Source organism: Protopterus annectens, chromosome 6.part1 (genome assembly GCF_019279795.1).
Source record: "Protopterus annectens isolate FY-2018-M chromosome 6.part1, PAN1.0, whole genome shotgun sequence".
Taxonomy (NCBI): Eukaryota; Metazoa; Chordata; order Ceratodontiformes; family Protopteridae; genus Protopterus; species Protopterus annectens.
This window is the reverse complement of record NC_056738.1, coordinates 304,386,227-304,407,086: the sequence shown is the minus strand read 5'-3', so window position 1 is coordinate 304,407,086 and position 20,860 is coordinate 304,386,227. Positions and strand designations below refer to the sequence as shown.

The window sequence follows — 20,860 nt, the reverse complement described above, 5'->3', positions numbered from 1 at the left end:
TTGATGAGAAGGATAGGCCTTTGTCCAGCATCTCAGTTAGGTATTGTAAAATCTGAGGAATATTTGGTACAAGCGTGTCCATTCCTTGTACCTGGTTCCAAGCACAGAATCTCTTCCATTTTTCTGTACAAGATTTTCTGGTGCAGGGACTCCTGACCCCCAAAATAACATCCATAACTGCTTTAGAGAGAGGTGTGCTCTGAATGGTTAAATTATCAGCCATGCAGTCAGATTTAGGGTTCTGAGTTGGCTGTGCAGGATCTGGATTGTTTTGTTGGGTCAACAAATGAGGAATTTGGGGTAATGTCCAGGCTGGGCCTTGAGACAAGCTCTTTAGGATTGAGTACCAGTGCTGGCGTGGTCAGTCTGGGGCAATCAGTATCATTTTTGGCTTCTCTTGTCTGACCTTTAGGAGTACCTTGGGGAGGAGAGGCAGTGGAGGAAAGGCATATACTGTAAGGGTTTTCCAGCTGAATGATAGGGCATCCACTTTCCATGCTTGTTTGTGATAAGCCCTTGTGCAGAATCTCTGTAGTTGGCAGTTGTGTGGGGAGGCAAATAGATCTATGTCTGGGCATCACCATTTCCTTGTTATCATGCTGAAGATTTGTGGATCTAGTTTCCACTCATGAGGATCCTTGAGATTTCTGCTTAGTTCGTCTGACAGAGTATTGGTCTTTCCTGGAAGGAATTGTGCTTGCAGGTGTACTTGATAAGTCAATGCTGTGCTACACAGTCATGGCTTGTCTGCAGAGGGGGTAGGAATGAGTGCCTCCCTGCTTATGTACCACATGACTGTAGTATTGTCCGTCTTTTACCAGCAGTTGTCCTGGGTGAAGTAGATCCTTGAAGGCTGTCAGGGCATTCTGAACAGCTAGCATCTCTTTTTGATTGATATGAAGATGCACTTGGCTTGCTGGCCATGCTCCCTGAATACATTTTCCTGCCATGTGGGCTCCCCAGGCATAATCTGATGCATCTGTTAGTGTCTGCCTGGCCGTGGGTAGAGTGAATGGCTGTCCCTTGTTGTGGTGACAGGCCTGTGCCCACCATCGAAACTCCTGTTGCAGGCAGGGAATGAGGATAATGTTTCCAGGCTGTGGCAATGTTGAGTTCAAACACTTTTTAGATACCATTGTAGTTTCCTCATATGCAGTCTGGCATATGGAATTAGTAGAATGCAGGATGCCATGAAGCCCAAAGCCTGCAGAATTTTTCTTGCAGATAACTGGGTCTTTGCTGCCAACATTTCGAAGTAAGAAGTCAGTTGCCTTTGTTTGTCTGGCATGAGATAAGCCATCTGGGCAGTTGTATTTAAGCTTGCACCCAGGAATATTATCTCTTGAGAGGGTACTAGTTTTGATTTCTTTTCATTTACCGTGTACCCTAGGCAAATTAGTAATCTTTTGACAAACACCAGATGCCTCAATAGAATGTCTTTTTTCTCTGCTTGAATAATGCAGTCGTCCAAGTAAGGGTATATTTGAATTCCCCTTTGTCTGCAGAAAGCAATTACTGGTGCCAGGCATTTTGTGAAGACCCTGGGCACAGTAGATAAGCCAAAGGGCAGTGCAGAGAATTGGTAGAGCATTGATGCAGCTATGAATCTGAGGTATCGTCTGCAAGCTTGTCTGATTGGGACATGCAGGTGTGCCTCTTAGGTCCAACGTTACAAGCCAAGCTTTCTTGCCCAGCATAGGCAGAAGCTGCTGCAGAGTCAACATTTTGAATTTTGGAACGTCCAGAAAATTGTTTAGAATAGACAGGTCCAGTATTGATCCCCAGGCTTTGTCCTTTCTGGGTACCAGGAATAGTAGAGTAAAATCCTTGTCCCTGCTCTTGCTGTGGTACTTGCTGAATGGCCCTCATGCCCATGAGGGATGTAACTTGTTTTTGTGCCTCTGCCCAATGATTTTGTGGCAGGTCTGGCATACCTTTTGCCTTTGGCAGGGTGTGAAAGTGGAACCTGTAGCCCTGGGACACTATATTCAAGACCCATTTGTCCTGGGTGATTATATGCCAATTTTGTGAAAAAAGTGCTAGTTTTCCCCCTAAGGGAGCTGCCAAAAGATGAGTGTTTGGTATTGGCAGAGGAAAGTCATTGGGACTGTTTTTTATATGGCTGTGATTTGTCTTCTCCGCTTTTGGAGGTAGAAGCACCCCATTGTTTAGGCCTGTATCAGCCTTGGGGCTGGGATCTGCCTCTAGGGCATTTGTATCTGCCTCTTTGTGGCCTGTCTGACACTGGAAAGGACCAATTCTTTGAAGGCCAGTTCCTGCTAAATCTGGGTGGTTATACCTGTAAGAAATCCTTAACTGCCTGCATAGATTTAGCTTTAACCTCCATTTTCTTTAACACCTCTTCTGCCTTAACACCAAACAAAGTATCATGCTGTAAAGGAGCATCCAATAATTTTGCTTTAACATGATCAGGCAGATTTTGTTCCTTTAACCAAGCATGCCTTCTAATGACAGTACCCGTAACAGTGGCCCTGCAAGAGGCCTCCAGTGAATCAAAACCACATTGCAAAGTATGTTTTCCCACTTGTTCAGCTGCATGCAACAAATCCTGCATTTCCTTATCTGCACATTCAGAATTTGTCAACATTTTCTGTTTTAGCAGTGATATTAAATATTGCTGATATTTAAGCATATGAAACTGACAATTTAAAGCCCTTACAGCCAAGGTAGCAGAAGTGTAAACTTTTTTCCCCCCATCTGTCCAGTGCCCTAGAATCCCTATCAGAGGGGACAGGGTTTTTCACAGTGGAAGTCTTGACCCCTTTGGGACCCTGAGATATAGTTTCTGGGTCAGCAGCAGGGTTTTTTATAGAAATTTGTGGGAATCTGGAACCCTGTAGTATCGGTCTGGCTTAACCGGTGCAGGGGGTAAAGAGTCAGGAGACAGGCTGGACTCTGAAAATACATCTACTATGTCTAGAACAGGTGGAATAGCAAGAGGTCTTTTATGAGGTAGTAAAAGAAAGTCTCTGAGCCTTTTCTTAGATTCTGAGTAATCTTGGGTCTCCCAGTGAAAGTGCTCCCTCATGGTGTGAAGGATTTCCCCAAAAGAATAATCCTCAGGAGGAGAGGCTAAAGGAATAGACTCTTATAGGTTCATAGGTTGGTGCTGGGCTATCTACCCGAAGGCATACATTAGCCCAGCCACGTTGTGCGGTATTCACCGCCCCTTTAGTAGTTCCCTAGACCCTTGTACTAGCAGCTAGTACCCTTGGCCCCTATCTAGTAGTGCTGTTGGTGTGATCCCCGGTGTGAACTTTCTGTTAACCATCCACTCATCAAGGTTCCTCTTGAAGAGTGATAGTGAGGGGCTCTGTCTTATGTAGATCGGGACCCTGTTCCATAGTAAGGGAAGTCTCTGTGAAGGGAATCTATCCCTCCAGCATGTTCTATTCATTGTTGTGTTGAGATTTATATCCCTAGAGTGTTTAGCTCGAGTAGATTTGGTTTTGCCAAGATGGAGCATGTTTAACAATTCTGGGTTGGACATGGCTCTGTACGTTAGACAGAGATCGCCTCTGAGAAAGCGGTATGCAACAGAGAACAGTCTTAGCTTTTTCAACCGTGCTGCATACGGCAACTGTTTGAGGCCAGTAATCCTCTTGGTTAGGTACCTCTGTGGTCTCTCCAGCTGCTGGAGATGTCTTGCCAGGTACATTCCAATTGGTGCACTGTACTCAATAATGGGTCTGATGAGGGAAGAGTAGAGGGGCACCATTACATCCTTAGATCTTGATGCGAACCCTTTCGTGATCAGATGGGTCACAGAAGGATTTTCTAACCACTTTGGCAACATGGTTATCAAAGGAAAGCTGACTATCTACTTGGGTCCCTAGATCCCTTATTTCTTCTTCAGATTTCAGGGGATTACCTCCTATGTTGTAGTTTCCGGGTACTCTGTTTTTTCCAAAGGGGATTACTACGCATTTTTTTGCATTTAGCTTGAGACCATGGCTTTGACACCATGCATCAGTCTCATTTAGGCCCTTCTGGAGGACCTCCATGTCGGCCGGAGACTATTATAGCACCCAATTTGCAGTCATCCGCAAACAGTCAGCCAAAGTCCTTCCATGCTTGCCTGTACTTCTGAGAAGTATATGCCAAACAGGCATCAGAATCCTCACAGGGAGGAAGGGAGTATCCTTGTTCAGAAGAGGAATCAGAGGAAATGGAAACCTGATCTGAAGATTCATATTCTGTCTCTTGCCTAGGCTTATCTTGAGGGGGGATGGGAACCCCTGATCAAAGTAATTAGGTCTTCGGCCATTTTAAGCATCTGTTTTTTAGGCATGGAAGTCTGCAGGAGAATGCTGTACCTGTTTCTTTGTCTTTAGAGCTGCTTTAGTCTTTGCCTTTGAAGCCGAGGTTGGCTTAACATAACTGTGTAGGTCTGAAAACACCCTCAGAAGCCGATGCCTGCTCAGCGGCTCCAGACCAATCTGAGGGAATAGTTTCCAAATGTCCAATACCTTGAGTATCCAGAGGCCTAGTCGGCTCCACGTAGGAGTCGGAAGCGGCCTGTGGCTCTGAGGTAGCGGGTGTCAGGGGCTACGAAAGCACCTCACTGAGAACCGCCGACTGGCCTAGCGGAGGTCTCGTCATCGGTTTTGGACCTCGGATGCCTGTCCTTTTCCTTGCGCTTTTTATAAACTCCGGTCGTCGGCTGTTCTGACGGCATTATATAATTAAATCTTTGGCCAAAGTAATGAAAGGCAAAATCGAAGAGACTCTTAATAGTGCGTTGGTTAAATCTAGCACAAAACCGACAGCTAGCAATGTCGTGGTCAGGGCCTAGGCAAGGAATACAGTAAGAATGAAAATTCTTAAGGTATTTGCTTCCCACAAGAAATACAATTGTTAACTTTTTCTGACATCGGTCTGGTGCAAGAAAAAAAAAGTTTCCCCAACGGGGTACTTAGCTTTAATGAAGACTTTGGATCTGAAATTCGGTTTTGAAAAATCTCAGGAGTCTGCCGACCCTCACTTGCGAACTGCTTTTGCTTCGGGCACCGCGCGGCACGAAAGACTGAAGAAAATGGTATCAGCTGCATCTTTTTATACCCCGGCGCACTGAAGTCAGGGAAGAGGCGACAGCAACTGACGCCGGACCAGGACTTTGGAATTCAGGCAGACTGTGGGTAGCCTGCCAGCAGGATAACCCAAGTGTAATAACTGCAACAGTGAAACATTATGAACATCAAGAAGTTATGTACTCACCATAACGTTCGATGTATGTAGTCCATCTCGCCTCACATTCTTACCCGTGGGTTCGGAGCCGAACCTAGGCTCTGACTCGGCTGTACTCTAGCTCGAAGTCTTCAATTGGCTCGTGGCTAAGAGGTATCCCATGCTGCACTGCTCCCTTTCCCCAGATCTTGTTTGCTGCAAGCTCAGGCAATCACACCCCACACACACAACACAGAGAGGAAGAATCAGCCCAACAAAAGGAGTACTGAAACCAGAACTAACCCCTAGGCCCTCCAGGAGGGGGAAGGCGGGAGGGTAAGTAAGAATGTGAGGCGAGATGCACTAAATACATCGAACGTTATGGTGAGTACATAACTTCTTGATGTTATGTAGTCCAATCTCGCCTACATTCTTACCTGTGGGAGTGTCCCCAGCACCTGAACCGTGGGCGGCTCAGTGGAAAATACTCCTGAGCAGTGTGGAACCAAACTAAGATCTGCCTCTGGATATCAAGTCCAATTTGTAGTGACTGATAAAGGTTTGAGGAGATGCCCATGTAGTCACAGCACAAATATTATCCATAGACATCCTGGCCTGAAATGCCGTAGAGGTGGACATCGATCGTGTAGAATGAGCCTTCACCTTAAAAGGTAATTCCTTACCGCTTGAGGCATAAATGAAGGAAATACAACTAGAGATCCATCTGGATAGGGTTACTTTAGAAACAGGAGACCCAAGTCTACTGTCTGAAAACGAGACAAATAGCTGATCTGATTTCCTAAGATCCTTCGTTCTATGTAAATAGAAACGCAATTGTCTATGAACATCTAGCTGGTGGAATTTAAATTCTGCCTTATTACAAAATTCTGGGAAAAATACAGGCAGCTCAACAGACTGGTTGAGGTTAATAACAGAAGCAACCTTTGGCATAAAGGAAGGATTTGGTCTGAGGGAAACCCTATCCTTGTGAAATACCAAGTTGTTGTTGGGTCTTTTGGCTTTTCCTGGTTGGGAGTTGCCACAGCAGAACTCCGGTCCGCTAATGATTGGCAGTAGATTTTTACGTGCCGAGTTGCAGGCCCTGACGCACAGCCTTCAACGAAGGTACGCCCATTCACACGTCTCCACACAGAAGACGTTCTAGCTGAGAACAGAACAGGACAACGTCTTACTGTGAGGCGACAATGCTACCGCAGCACCACCACCACAGTTCCTTGTGAAATACCACGTAAGGAGGTCTAACTGACAAAGCTTGGAGCTCAGAGACTCCCCTAGCTGAAGTGATGGTTACTAAAAAGACTGTCTTCCATGACAAATATTTCAAGTCACAAGTAGCTGCAGGCTCAAAGGGAGATGAATTGAGACACTGTAGCACAAAATTGAGGTCCCATGCATTATGGGATCAAAGACTGGAGGTCAAAGCAACATAGTGCCCTTTAAGAATGCCTTACAAAGTCTATGCGCCATTAGACTGGGTTCATTAGCGACATGAAAAGGTGGAGATAGCCGCTAACTGAACTTTAATGGTTGCGGCAGCTGACCCCTGACTGAAAAGCATGGAAAAATTCCAGAACTGATGAAATTGGTGCAGTGTAAGGGTCAATCTGCCTTTCATGAGCCCAGATGGAGAATCTTTTCCATTTACTGGAATAAATCTTCCTTGTCGAAGGCTTATGGGAAGACAGAATATGAACCACCTCTGGAGAAAAATGATGAAGCCTGACTAGTGATTGAACTGGAGTAGCCAAGCTGTCAACCGGAGGGTCTGAAGAGAGGGATGGAACTGTCCTGACATGCGAGTATAGGTCTGGCTTTGGGTCCAGAATCCAGGGGTCATCCATGAGATAGGGATGGAGAAAGGGGAACCAAATTTGACGAGGCCAGTGTGGAGCAATCAATCATTCTGCTTCCCAAGAATTGTGCTTTCTGAATAACCTTTGCTATCAGAGGAACAGGTGGGAAGGCATAAAATAGACTGGAGGGCCAATCGTGAACTTGTGTCTCCTGGGTGTCTTCCCCCAAGAGAGGATAAGGGTGAAGTAGCTGCTGCACTTGGCATTGAGGGGACTGGCAAATAGGTCGCAGCAAGGCTGACCCCATCTGCGGAAAAATCTGCTCCGCAACCTGCTTGTTCAGGGACCACTCGTGAGGCATCAGAATAGCTCTGCTCAACCTGTCGGCAATCACGTTGGACTTCCCCGGAATGTGCGTTGCCACAAGAAAGCAGTGGGAAGACACTGCCCACTGCCACACTCGAATAGCCTCACTGCAAAGGGGATACGACTTGGTTCCCCCTGGTTTGCTCAGATACCATACCACTGACATGTTGTCAGAGTGGACTGCAATTGTCCCATATGGAAGAAATCTCTGGAGTGCTTGCAATGCTAATAGCACTGCTCTCATCTCCAAGACATTGATATGCAAATGTATCTCGTGCTCTTGCCACGTGCCTTGGACTGTCCTGCCGAGATAATGCCCCCCCCCCCCAATCTGGGAGGCATCCGTGGTCACCATGGCAACTGGAGGAGGTGGAACGAAGGGCTTTCCCACATTGAGATTGCTAGTCTGAAGCCACCAGCGTAGATCCTGCTTGCACTTGTCTGTAATCATAATAAGATGGGAAAGCAGAAGGTGCTGTAGGGACCACTGGGCAAAGAGCAGCGACTAAAGGAGCCGCATGTGTAGTCTTGCAAGGGGGACTAGCATAATTGTGGCAGCCATTGTCTCTAAATTTGAGAACCATTTTTGCCTTTACCTTTTTCAGTGGAAGCAATGTGTAGATCTGTTGCTGCAAAACATGAATTCTTTCCTGTGGTGAGAAAGCCCTCATGAGAACGGTGTCTAAAATGGCGCTATAAAGGTGACACGCTGCGAGGGCAACAAGGCAGACTTTTCCCAGTTTAGTGTGATACCCAATCGTTGACAGTGCAATGGTGGCGTCCCTGGTCTGTAGTAGTAGATGCCTGGTGGTGGCAGACAGGAGCCAGTCGTCTAGGTATGGAAACACTTGGAATCCCTGACGTCTCAAGTGAGCCATCACCACTGTCATACATTTGGTGAACACCCTGCGGGCTGTGGTGAGACCAAAGGGCAGGGCTCGAAACTGAAAATGACTGGCTCCCAGCCGGAAGCGTAAATGACTTCTGGATGCCCTGCCCATCTTTATATGGTAGTTAAGCATCCTTGAGGTCAATGGAGCACATCCATACTTCTTTCCCCAACAATGGGAGAATAGACTATAAAGTGACCATTCGGAACTTAAGACTTTTTTACATGGAGGCTCAAGCGGCTGAGATCCAAGATGGGTCTCAGGTCCCCTGTTCTTTTCGCCACCAAAAAGAATCTTGAGTACGTCCCTAATCCGAACTGGTCTGAAGGGACATGCTGGATGGCTCCTTTTGCTAGCAGCTTTTGAACTTCTGAAGCTGCTGGATCCCTTTGACTGAGTGGGGCATCTGGGATTCTCTTGGTTGGCGGGGATGAGAAGAGAAGGGAATATGATATCCCCCGGAAATTATCTGTAATACCCACTTGTCCTGGGTGATGCCTCGCCAGGCTTCTGGGTATAGCAAAATGCGACCCCCGACTGGCTCTGGAGAAGCGCAGTCGGGCCTCCCATCAGGAGTGCTGGTAAGGGGAACCGCAAAAGGAATCATGGTCTCCCTGGTTACAAGGGCATCTTCTGCCTCTAGGGCGGCATCTGAGTTACCACCCCACCCCTGCCTCTGGAGGGGGAATCACTTTGTGCATCTTGAAAAAACCTCTGCGGCTTTCTGAACTACATTTTTCCACCCTTCTGCCCCTTGGGATAAGGTCTAGAAGGCATGGAAAAATCGACTCCCACAGGGTTTTTCTTTCCTGCTCGCACCTAGTGAGTATCCTTCACCTTGGTTCCGAATGATGAACTATCAAATGGGGCGTTGGTGAACATAGACTTTAAGGTCTCCGCGAAATTACACAGGCGCATCCAGGAGTGCCTCCTAAGAGACTCAGGAACTCGATGCCCTACTCGCTCCATCGGCTGCATGCAAGATCAGCCTCATGGAGGAGTTAGCAATGGAATTTAGGGTAGACATCTGGGCATTGACCTTCTGAGCCAGTGCGTCAGAAACGTTACCCTGCAGAGACTCTCCAAGCTCTTTTAGGAGATCTCTTTGGAGCCATGTAAAATGTGACAAATAGTTCAGTGACCGCAGAGTAAAGGCCGCTGAAGAAAACATACGCTTCCCATACCGGTCCATGGTCCTAGACTCCTTGTTAGAGGGATCGACGGTAGATAAAGTCTCAAGCCAGTTCCTTCTTGGTGGCTGCTGCCACCACCATGGAATCTATTGAAACACCCTTTGTGAGAAATTCCTTGTCAGCGGGGGCGGACAGAAACTTGTTGGGTCTCCTGGGGACTGGTTCCACAGTGTCAGGTGTTTCCCACACCCTTCGACAAACATCCAGGAGTTCATCGAACGGGGGAGAAACCCAAGAGGCGGAAGGTTGAGACCCAAAGGCCTTCAGAAACACAGACTCCTCAGAGGGAGATTTGGTAGGCCAGTTGCCTCTCTGTTTCAAGATCTCCACGATATCTGAGAAATATATCTTCAGAGGACGACTTGGGGGACCCCTCTGACTCCTCAAGGTCGGTGTCCGAAGTGACAAGACTCATCCTGGGAGTTGATGTGCTTCCTCTTGCACACACTTTTTCTGGGGGGCTCCTCAGACAAACACTCTGGGGAGACCTCAAAACGTTAGGATACCTCCATGAGTTGTCCCCGAGGCCTTGGGTCTCCGCTGTCCAAGGACAGAGTGCGATAAACTGATACCGGTGCTGGAGGGGGTAGAGTGTCGGTGCCATCAGACACAGCTGAGGACCTGGCCAGCACGCTCCGCATGACCTCGAAAAGCTGAACCCCCGGCTCAGAAGAATGACCAACTGTGGAAGCCCTCGGGGCCGAAGGGATAAGGTCCAAAGCTGAGGCAGGGCCCAAGCTCACCTGTGCCGAAGCAGCAAGCGGGAGGCTAGGAGCCAAAGACGATCGACAGAGACCTCTCTCTCAGGTCCAACCGAGGAACTATGAGCCCTAGACCACTCGGACAGAGCCAATGGGGTCAGAGCAGAGATCGGAACAGAGATGCCAGGATGGGCTACTGGAGCAGACCTAAAGGCATCAGACGGAACCGACAACTCTGGCTCCGAAGGCCGAGAAATGCTTGGAGGAACATAGGAGGATGGATGGGTGACTGGCTCCGGGGCCAATTGGGCTGGAGCTGAAAGCAATTTGGCCAACACCGGTGATTGGAGCAGTCTGTACCACTCTATCCACATCATCGTCCAAGAGAGTCCTGGAGGACTTAGAGGATAAGGTCGGAGATCTAGACCTCCCTACAGAAGGAGACTTACGAGAAGGAGAAACCGGTCTAGAAAATGGAGCAGATGTTGACTTGGTCAATTCACCCACTTCCTTCGGTACCAAAGCCAATAGAGCCGAGGAAGCTAAAGTAGACTTGGCAACTTTCTCTGGTGGCTGCGATAAAACTGACAGAGCCGGAGAGAGTTTTTTTGATTTAGAGGTCTTGTCTGTTTTAGAGGGAGAGGACTTAGAACTGGAAGCCCTCTCCAAGTCTTCTTCGAAGGAGGGTTTCAGTAATCCCTTCAGAATCAGTTTGTTCTTCCTCTCTTGAAGAATGCGTGGGCTAAAGGCGTGACAGAACACAGGATTCTTGGAGGTGGACAGCCCCCAAGCAATACACACACACACAGAGTGCCCATCAGTAATAGACATTTTATATCCACAATTACCACATTTTCATTTTTTGAAGCCCAAAGGCTTGTGTTCTTTTGTAACCTTAGACATATCGGTATGACACTGCACACAATATCAGAAGACAAACCAGACACCAACAGAAAAAAAGCGGGAACTATGCCTCTAAATTAAACAGTCGTTAGCACAACAAACACCACAGGGAAGAAAGGACCTCTAATTTAAACGGCCCAGATAAACAAAACAAGGGAGGACTAGGTCCTCTAAGTTAAACGGCCCTAGCACAAAGGGACAGGGTAACCACCAGAACAAGCACACACAGGGAAACTGGGACACACAACTAGGAGGGAGGACTAGGTCCTCTAACTGAAATGGGCCTAGCCCATAAGAAGGGAAGGAATGCAAACGGGATACAAAGACAAAAATCCATGGAATAAGCTACACAAAAAGTTTTATCAAAAAACAGAGACTAGCTATGAAAACAGCATTTGGAGCAACAAACTACTAAAAAGTAGAAGAAAAAGTTATACTTAGCCATGGCCAAGAGTGAGACCACGTCTGAGCGTAACGAGCAGCAAACGAAATCTGGGGAAAAGGAGCAGCTCAGCATGGGATACCTCTTAGCCACAAGCCAATTGAAGACTTCGAGCTAGAGTATGGCCGAGTCGGAGCCGAGGTTTGGCTCCGAACCCACGGGTAAGAATGTAGGCGAGATTGGACTACATAACATCTGTAGTTCTCTTTTGGATCCTGAGACAAGCTTACTGTTAAAACGAAAACTTTTCATTATATTTGTTATTCCCATATTTACTCAACTCCTCTTAAAATGTTATTAGATTAAGCCAATGGTCTTAATCCAGAAATTCCTCTATACAAAAGTAGTGGGATGTACCAGCGCTATATACACTATGATCAGTCTGTGTACCTTTACCCCACAGTATGATCAGTCTGTGTACCTTTACCCCACAGTATGATCAGTCTGTGTACCTTTACCCCACAGTATGATCAGTCTGTGTACCTTTACCCCACAGTATGATCAGTCTGTGTACCTTTACCTCATACCCCACCTCGACAACCCAAGATTACAGCCTATCAACATGCTTTTGTCTAGCTTTTCTCCTCATTTTGCAGAGTAATGCCCGAACTTCTTTACAAAAAAAAGGAAAAAGGCTTTTGTTTACTTTACCACATACAAGAATTAAAATACTTTACTATAAAATATGCAATTTATATTGTGAAAAATTCCACTGAAAAGAAATGAATTACTTAGCTTTTTTCCGTCCTCTTCCCAGCAAGAGTCCATCCAAACATTAATGACATGAAGTGAGGCAAATGCTTTACAGTTCCTCATAAGTTTAGTAGTGAACAAAAATCCACACAATCTTATGAAGCCGTATTTCACAAATGCAATACTTTGCAGTCTCATTAATTCACCAATTTCCATGTTGGTCTTACTGTTAAATCTTCTCCCAACTCCAGATTCTGGTTCAATTCCACGGTACTCCTGATTCTTCTGGTCAACTCCTGTGCTTTTCAATCCTGCAAGCATTTTCCTTTGGAACAGTGGAAAAGGTTTCACTGGCAAAAGTCTCCGAGTACTTTACTGTCAGAATGAGAAGCAGAGTCCCTTCTGCTTGATAGCACATTTTTATTGGACAAACTTTTGCATTTCTTCTTAGCCTGTTCCGCATTGAAAGACTGTTCCTCCAGGACAAGATTCTGGATACAGCAGCTTGAATCTCAGATCTGTCTCTTGACGTTCTGATTATTGGAATAAATTTGTTTGTTCTGCCTATAGTACAGTGAATCATTTTTTCCCCAAACACTGTTTCCAACACTTCACCCTTTTGTCAACCTTTTCTACTGGTAGGTTTGAGTCTTTACTAAAGGTTTCAGCTGCTTTCTCATGGCAGATTTGGAGCATACACAGTGTACCTTTTCAATTAAAAGTTCCTGCTGTGGAATACCAGTCCAGTTGTTTATTTGTGCCCTCAAAAAATTAATACAGTCTGTTACTTTTAGTTTCTTTGATAAAGCAGAAAATCTCATTTTCCCCATGTGTTCTGTCCTCCGATTCTACAATTTTTGAAACGGATCAACTTGAGCAGTCTCATACTCAGCTAGCCTGGTCTTCATTTCAACCTCTGATTTTGGCAGTTTTCATCCAAATGTGTTTAGAAGGTTCTTCCACTGTTTTTCACCCTTTTATTTGAGTTGATGTACTCCATTTCGGTGTTATTTTAATCAGCTCCAAGTACACTTTTACTTCAAGAAATTTCTTGCACCAAAGTTGGAGCTTTAACTGCATTTTTGCTGAACAACTGCAGGATTTTTCCCCAGTGTTTTTTCTACACCTTTTGAAGTGGATTTTCTTTCAGCTTTTGAAGTGGATTTTCTTTCAGACTCTGTTTCTTCTTTGCAGGCATCCTGGCAATGTAATCCCTAGAGTAAATGAAATTTACTCAAGCTTACATAATCACTGGCTGTTCTGTTTTTGTCACTGGGAGAGCTGAAGTTAGTTGTTGATCAGCGGGCAGCCATATTGGAAGTCTTCCAAGAAGGTACATCTTAATACCAAATGATAGTTTAACTCTCTCCGTCAGATTTCTCCAAGAAGCAGCATACACAGAGTGAACAAACCTAAAATTGAGCCTGAAGTACCCCACACGTCAGAGGGAGAGGGAAGGAAGTATAAATTCCTGACAACTAAGTATGACTGAAGAAAATGGGGAAATCACTGTCATACAACATCCAAGATTACAGTAATAACTTAAATGATCCAAACGGGGTCTCATGGTCTACCATGTCAAATGTTGGCGATACCTAGAAGGAACAGGCTCAACTATGACCTCTTCTAGCCACATAATTAAGCACCCCAACAAGGATGGTCTCTGTGCTAGGTCAGGACTGAAAACCAGAATGGAATGGGAAACAGGGCTGAAATACTCAAGATTCCAGCTCCACAAACTTCTAAAACCCTTACCAAACGGCTGTTTTGAGGCTAGTCTAATTACACAAATGTTCAGCATATAACCCAGCCTTCTTACCCATCAGAATGATTGAAATACTTCACTCTTAAGAGGCAGCTTAGTGATACGTTGAAAAAGTGAGCATGACACCTGTAACCAAGATGCTAAAAGCTTGCTAGTGATAAAGGGATAATTCACGTTAGTCAAATCTTCCCAGAAACTAGAGAAAACAAAACCTGGCATATTTACTCATATGCAGAGCATGACAAAGCCTGTGCAAAATGACCCAAACTCGACCCAAGAAAAGCAAAGTCCCAGGCAGGAAGTTCTCATGCCTCAGCTGAAAACATCTAGGACAAAACAGATGGCTTACTATGCTACCCATCACCAAGAAGCATGTCACCAACTTGATTTGTCACTGCCAAAATTAGAGACTAGGAAAGAATTTTTTCCAGGTATCCTCAGCCTGATGTAATATTCATACAACAGAATATTATCTGTCCAACAGGTAAGCATAGTGCCATCTGCATCTGTCCTATTACAGCATGGGGTTCCACATTACAGAATACATGGTTTCATACCTCTCAACCTGGAATCATCAAAAATCTGGGCAAAAGCCCATGAAAAATAGGTACAAATCTGCACACTAATTAACATAAAATCTGCATATATAATTATGTAACCCTGCCCACTCCAATGAAATTGTGGGGTGCCAACTTTCAAATGCAAACTGAAAAACAGACAAAAAACACGGCCCAAAGCCCAGAGACCCTGTAGTAAATGGTAATCTTTTTTTTTAAATGTGTAGCAATGATGTTCATTGGGAAGGGAGATGATGATGAACCTTAGGCTTTTGTTTCTGGTGACTTGCAGTATTGTGGGTTTGGTGGTAAAAGTAAGGCATTTAATGGTAGGCAATATTCTTATCTTAAAAGACTATAGTTTGCTAGGACCACCAATGTCAGTTATTCTCCATGGCCTACTGATCAGTGGCATAGCTAGAGTTTGTGCCGCCCGGGGCTATCCTTCAGTTTGCCACTCTTCCCCTCCCCTCACAAAATCATGGTCGAATGGGTTCCCCCATACATAGCCAGCCCCCCCCCCCCCCAACAGCCATTCCAATGTCCCACTACTTGGCTATTTCACCCCACTTACCATAAACACTAATGTGCATACTGCTTTACTTCTACAATGATTATCTGGATTTCATTTAAAACTTTTATTTTACATTTTATAGCACAAACACTGACATACATCTGCTAAACAAAGCAATACAATCTCACAATGAAAATATACTTGGCATTAAAACGTATCTGCCCTTGAAAGTAAACTCACATTCACTGAAACAGCATTGAAACCCACATTCAAAGAAAATGCATCAGGCTAGTGGCAGATAAAGATTACCTTTGGGCTGTTTTCAAACCATATGCCCCTTGCGCATGAAACATACAGGTTTTCTTTGATACACCTTCCTGACTGTATTAAATTATATTCATTGTATAATACAACACACTTGTTATGTTAGGGCGTGTTTTAAATTTGTTTTGAACATTTTTCCAGTAAGCAATGAAACGCAATGCATGAACCAATAATGACAAGACTGCCCAATTCAGATCATTTCCATCATAAAAAGTTTACTCAAACTTCTACAATCCACCAGAATTGGTAATCTCTGCAGAAGTAAAAGTCATCTAAATAATTCCACATTACAGAGATCTGTAACAAATGAAGAGGTTGCTGCTAACATTGTTTCATCTACAAATAAAGTGCCCTTTGCCCTTGGCCAATAAAGTGCCTGTAACATAAAAAAAATAAGCTAGTAACATTACAATAGGGAATGGATGGCAAATAGGTTCATAGTTAACTAGGCATCTCCACCAAAGAGGACATTCACAGAACAGCAGCATCCACCACCTTTAAAAGTACAACACAGTACAGTATCAGCAATTTATCTACATACTGTGGAAGTAGAACCCACAGCCTTCTGCAACAAAAGCTGACTTGGCATAAGCAGCACTAAACTCTCCCGCTGAAGAACTATGCAGCATAAGAAATCCGGAAAAAGCCAAAATTTATTGGGGGGCCCAAAACCAGGGATGCATTTTAAACATTGCTTGCACGATCTTAGAAAAGTTGCTAGAATAAAATGATGCGTTACCATGCATTTTCTGAAACATAGGAAGGCTGAAACTTAAATGACTATCATTAGTTTGTGAATTCAGTTCTCACTAATTTGCTAGAAAACCACAAAGTTTAAGAGGAACAGACAAGAGGCAAACATTGAACACAAGCAGTGGTGTCAATGGTGTGGGTAGGGGAATTCAGACTCTCACTCCCTTGAGCCTGAGTAACACTCACCACCAGGTATAACAGCCAACGAGGGCATTTTACACAGACACACAGAATGCCATAGCTCCAGCAGCACAGACACTGCCATAGCTCCAGCAGCACAGACACTGCCATAGCTCCAGCAGCACAGACACTGCCATAGCTCCAGCAGCACAGACACTGCCATAGCTCCAGCAGCACAGACCCTGCCAATATGCCATAAATCCACAAGACTTGCTTTTCACACCAGGACCAGCAGATAACAACACTGATCGTAAGTTAAATGGACTTGGACAGCAGCTGCAGGCTGCAGCACAAAACTGCAGGTAAATTGGCTGGCAGAGATCATATAAAAATCGGCCAGCAGATAATTCAGCAGCACAGATAAATGTAAATCGGCCAGCAGATAATGCCATAAGTGCACATCAACAATTTTGAGAGACTTATGAATGAACTGCAGACTTGTCTTCTGCACAGTGCACACCAGCAGATAAAATAATGACAGAACAAGCTACAGACTTACACCAGCAGATAAAATAATGAAGATAAAATAATGCACAACAATTGTTCTTAGGGTCCTTAGATAACAGTTGTTTTCTTACCTAGATGCTGGGACATGTAGGCGGACTGCAAAAATTAAATTATGCCACCCGCCACTGCTGTTATATTTCCTATTTCCCTCAGAGTCCAACAGGCAGCAGCTGTCTAGCTGATGTCATCATGCACCATTATTTCCATTTCACAAATAAGTGACTGCTGATCATATTTATTCCCTGGGGCCTGGGCATGTGATAACGTTGTGATATATTTAGCAGAAATTTTAAGACTGGAAATGGAGAAAGTACAGTTGGGTACACTTAACAAATGTAGATGTTTGAGTGTATTCACTGTTGCAGTCATTACATTTGGGTTATCCTGCTGGCAGGTTGCCCTCAGTCGGCCTGAATTCCAAAGTCTTGGGTCCTGAGTCGGTTGCCATAGCTTCTACTCTGACGTCAGGTCATCAGGGGTATAAAAGATGCAGCCAACGCCATTTTCTTCAGTTTTTCTTGCCCCAGATGTCAGGTGCCCCCAAAAGGGTAGGCTAAAAATATGTAAATAAAACATACATGCACCAAAATAAGCTTTACCTTTATCTATAAGCAAATACACCACATAGGTTGTAAAGATTAGAAAAGTAAAGACAAGTTCCAGCAAAAATAAGGGGGATGGCGGGAGGGTAACCTGGACTGCAACAGTGAATACACTCGAACATCTACATTTATGGCAAGTGTACACAACTGTACTATGTTCTTCGTGTTTCACTGTTGCAGTCATTACCATTTGGGTTGAGTCCCAAAGCTATGGTTGGGGGGCTGGAGCTAAACAGCATTAGGAGTGGCTATGAGGCCCTACAGAACTGCAGTGGCAAAGCCTGCCCTGGATTTAGAGTAAAGAGGCAGATTGTAATGTTTTGTAAAGGTATGCACTGAACTCCAAGTAGCAGCCTCTAAAATGTCTTTGGTTGGTGCTCCCCTGAGAAAGGCTGCAGATGTGGCTGCAGCTCTGGTTGAATGTGGCCTAATGCCCTTAGGCACTGGTTTGCCATGCTGTGAGTAGCAGAAACGAATGCAGTGACCTATCTACTTTGAAATAGTCTGCTTGGAGATGGCCTTTCCTTGTGATGTTGCGGCATATACCACTAGTAATTGTTCTGTCTTTCTGAAAACTTTACTTTTGTCCAAGTAGAATCTAAGCGGTCTGTGTACGTACAAATAATGCAGAATTTTCTCCCCCTTGTTCTGTGGATTTGGATAAAAAGTTGGCAAATGAATAGTTTGGTTAAGGGCTACACTGGATACCACCTTAGGCATAAATGTAGAGTTTGTTCTCAGAGAGACCCTGTCTGGATAAAAAATGATAAGGGGTTCCACAGCCATGAGAGCCTGTAGCAATAAAACTCATCTTGCAGAAGTTATTGCTAGGAGCAGAGCGGTTTTCCAAGACAAGAACTTTATATCCGCAGTAGCAGCTGGCTCAAAAGGAGGTAAGGTGAGTTTTTCCAAGACATAATTGAGGTCCCATGCAGGTACTGGCATTCTCCTTGGAGGTCTTAAGTTTTTGGCTCCTCTGAGGTACTACCTTAATAAAGGATGAGAAAAGAGTGGTGGCTCTGATTTGTAGTGAGCCGAAATGGCAGAGGCATGGATTTTAATTGATGAAAAAGATAGGCCTTTGTCCAGCATCTCAGTTAAGTACTGCAAAATCTGAGGAATATTTGGGACAGCTGTACGAGTTCCTTGAGCTTGGTTCCAAGCACAAAATCTCTTCCATTCGCCAGCATAGGATTTTCTAGTACTAGGCCTTCTAGCTTCTAAAATGACATCCATTATAGCTTTACTGAGAGGTGTGGTTTTTGTATGGCTACATTATCTGCCATGCTGCCAGGTTTAGGGTCCTGAGTTGGCTGTGCAGAATCTGATTGTTTTGCTGGGACAGCAGATGAGGTATTTGAGGTAAGGTCCAGGCTGGGCATTGGGACAAGTTCCTTAAGGTCGGATACCAGTACCGGCGTGGCCAGTCTGGGGCAATCAGAATCATTTTTGGTTTCTCCTGTCTGACCTTTAGGAGTACCTTGGGGAGGAGAGGCAGTGGAGGAAAGGCATATACGGATAGGTTTTTGTCCAGCTGAAAGATAAGGCGTCCACACTTTCCAAGCTGGTCTGTGATACTTGTGCAGAATCTTTTTAGTCGATTGCTGCGAGGGGAGGCAAATAGGTCTATGTCCGGGTGTCCCCATTTCTTTGTTATCATGCTAAAGACTTGTGGATCCAGGTGCCACTCGTGGGGATCCATGATGTTTCTGCTTAGTTCGTCTGCCAGAGTATTTTCCTTTCCTGGCAGGAATTGTGCCCGCAGATGAACTTGGTAAGTCAATGCTGTGTCCCATAAAGCCATGGCTAGTCTGCAAAGGGGGTAAGAATGAGTGCACCCCTGCTTGTTTATGTACCACATGACCGTGGTGTTGTCTGTCTATCAGTAGCTGTTACGGATGAAGTTGGTCCTTGAAGGCTGTCGGGGCATTTTGAGCAGCTAGCATCTCTTTTTGATTATGTAGATGCTTTTGGTTTGTGGACCAGGTGCTCTGAATGTCTCTTCCTGCCATGTGTGCCCCCCAGGCATAATCTGATGCATCCGTCGTTAGGCTCTGCCGGGGTGGGGGTAGTGAGAATGGCTGTCCCTTGTTTTGGAGACAAGCCTTTGCCCACCATCGAAACTCCTGTTGCAAGCAGGGAATGAGAGTAATCATTGTTTCCAGGCTGTGGCAATGTTGTGTCCAGACACTTTTTAGGTACCACTGAATTTTCCTCATATGCAGCCTTGCATATGAAATTGGTAAGATGCAGGATGCCATGAAGCCCAAAGCCTGCAGAATTTTTCTTGCAGATAACTGGGACTTTGTTGCCATTTCCTTGAAATAGGTAGTCAGTTGCCTTTGTTTGTCTGGAGTGAGATAAGCCATCTGGGCAGTTGTATTTAAGCTTGCACCCAGGAATATTATCTCGAGAGGGTACTAGTTTTGATTTCTTTTTGTTGACTGTATACCCTAGGCATGTTAAAAGTCTTTGCACAAACGTCAGATGGTGTAAAAGAATGTCCTTGTTCTCTGCTTGTATGAGGCAGTCATCCAAGTAAGGACATATTTGTATTCCTCTGTCTGCAGTAAGCAATTACTGGTGCCAGGCACTTTGTGAAGACGCTGGGCGCAGTAGATAAGCCAAAGGGCAGTGCAGAGAATTGGTAATGCTTTGAGCCAGTCTTGAATCTGAGGTATCGTCTGCATGACTGTCTGATTGGGACATGCAGGTATGCCTCTTAGGTCTAAAGTCACGAGCCAAGCCTTGCTGCCCAGCATGGGCAGAAGCTGCTGTAAGGTCAACATCTTTAATTTTGGTATATCCAGGAAAGTGTTTAGAATAGATAGGTCCAGTATTGTCTCCATACTTTGTCCTGTCAGGGTACCAAGAACAGTCTTGAGTAAAATCCTTGTCCCTGCTCTTGCTGTGGCACTTGCTGAATAGCCCTCATGTCCATGATAGCTGCAACTTGTTTTTGAGCCTCTGCCCATTGATTTTGTGGCAGGTCTGGCCATCCGTTTGCCCTTGGCAGGGTATGGAAGTGAAACTTGTGGCCTTGTGACACTATCTAGAACCCATTTGTCCTGGGTTATAATGTGCCAATTTTGAGAAAAAAGTGCTAGTTTTCCCCCTAAGGGTGCGGCCAGAAGATAACTGCTCGGTGCAGGCAGGGGGAAGTCATTGGAACAGTTTCCTGTATGGTTGTGATTTGTCTTCTCCACCTTTGCAGGTAGAAGCACCCCATTGCTTAGACCTGTAGGAACCTTGCAGCTGTGATCTGCCTCTAGGGTGTCTGGATCTGCCCCTTTGAGGTCTGTCTGAGACTGGAAAGGACCAATTCTTTGTAGGCCAGTGTCTGCTAAATCTAAGTGGCTGTACCTGTAAGAAATCCTTGACCGTTTTGCATAGATTTAGCTTTGTCCTCCACTTTCTTTAACACCTCTTCTGCCTTAACACCAAACAAGGTATCATGTTGTAATGGAGC

General features: G+C 45.1%; 1 protein-coding gene across 1 annotated transcript in view; it reads right to left on the bottom strand.

The window, feature by feature from the left end:
- The window catches only part of ATIC (5-aminoimidazole-4-carboxamide ribonucleotide formyltransferase/IMP cyclohydrolase), a 1,003,526-nt gene that overhangs the window by 349,535 nt on the left and 633,131 nt on the right, over positions 1 to 20,860 (bottom strand). The window lies entirely within an intron of this gene.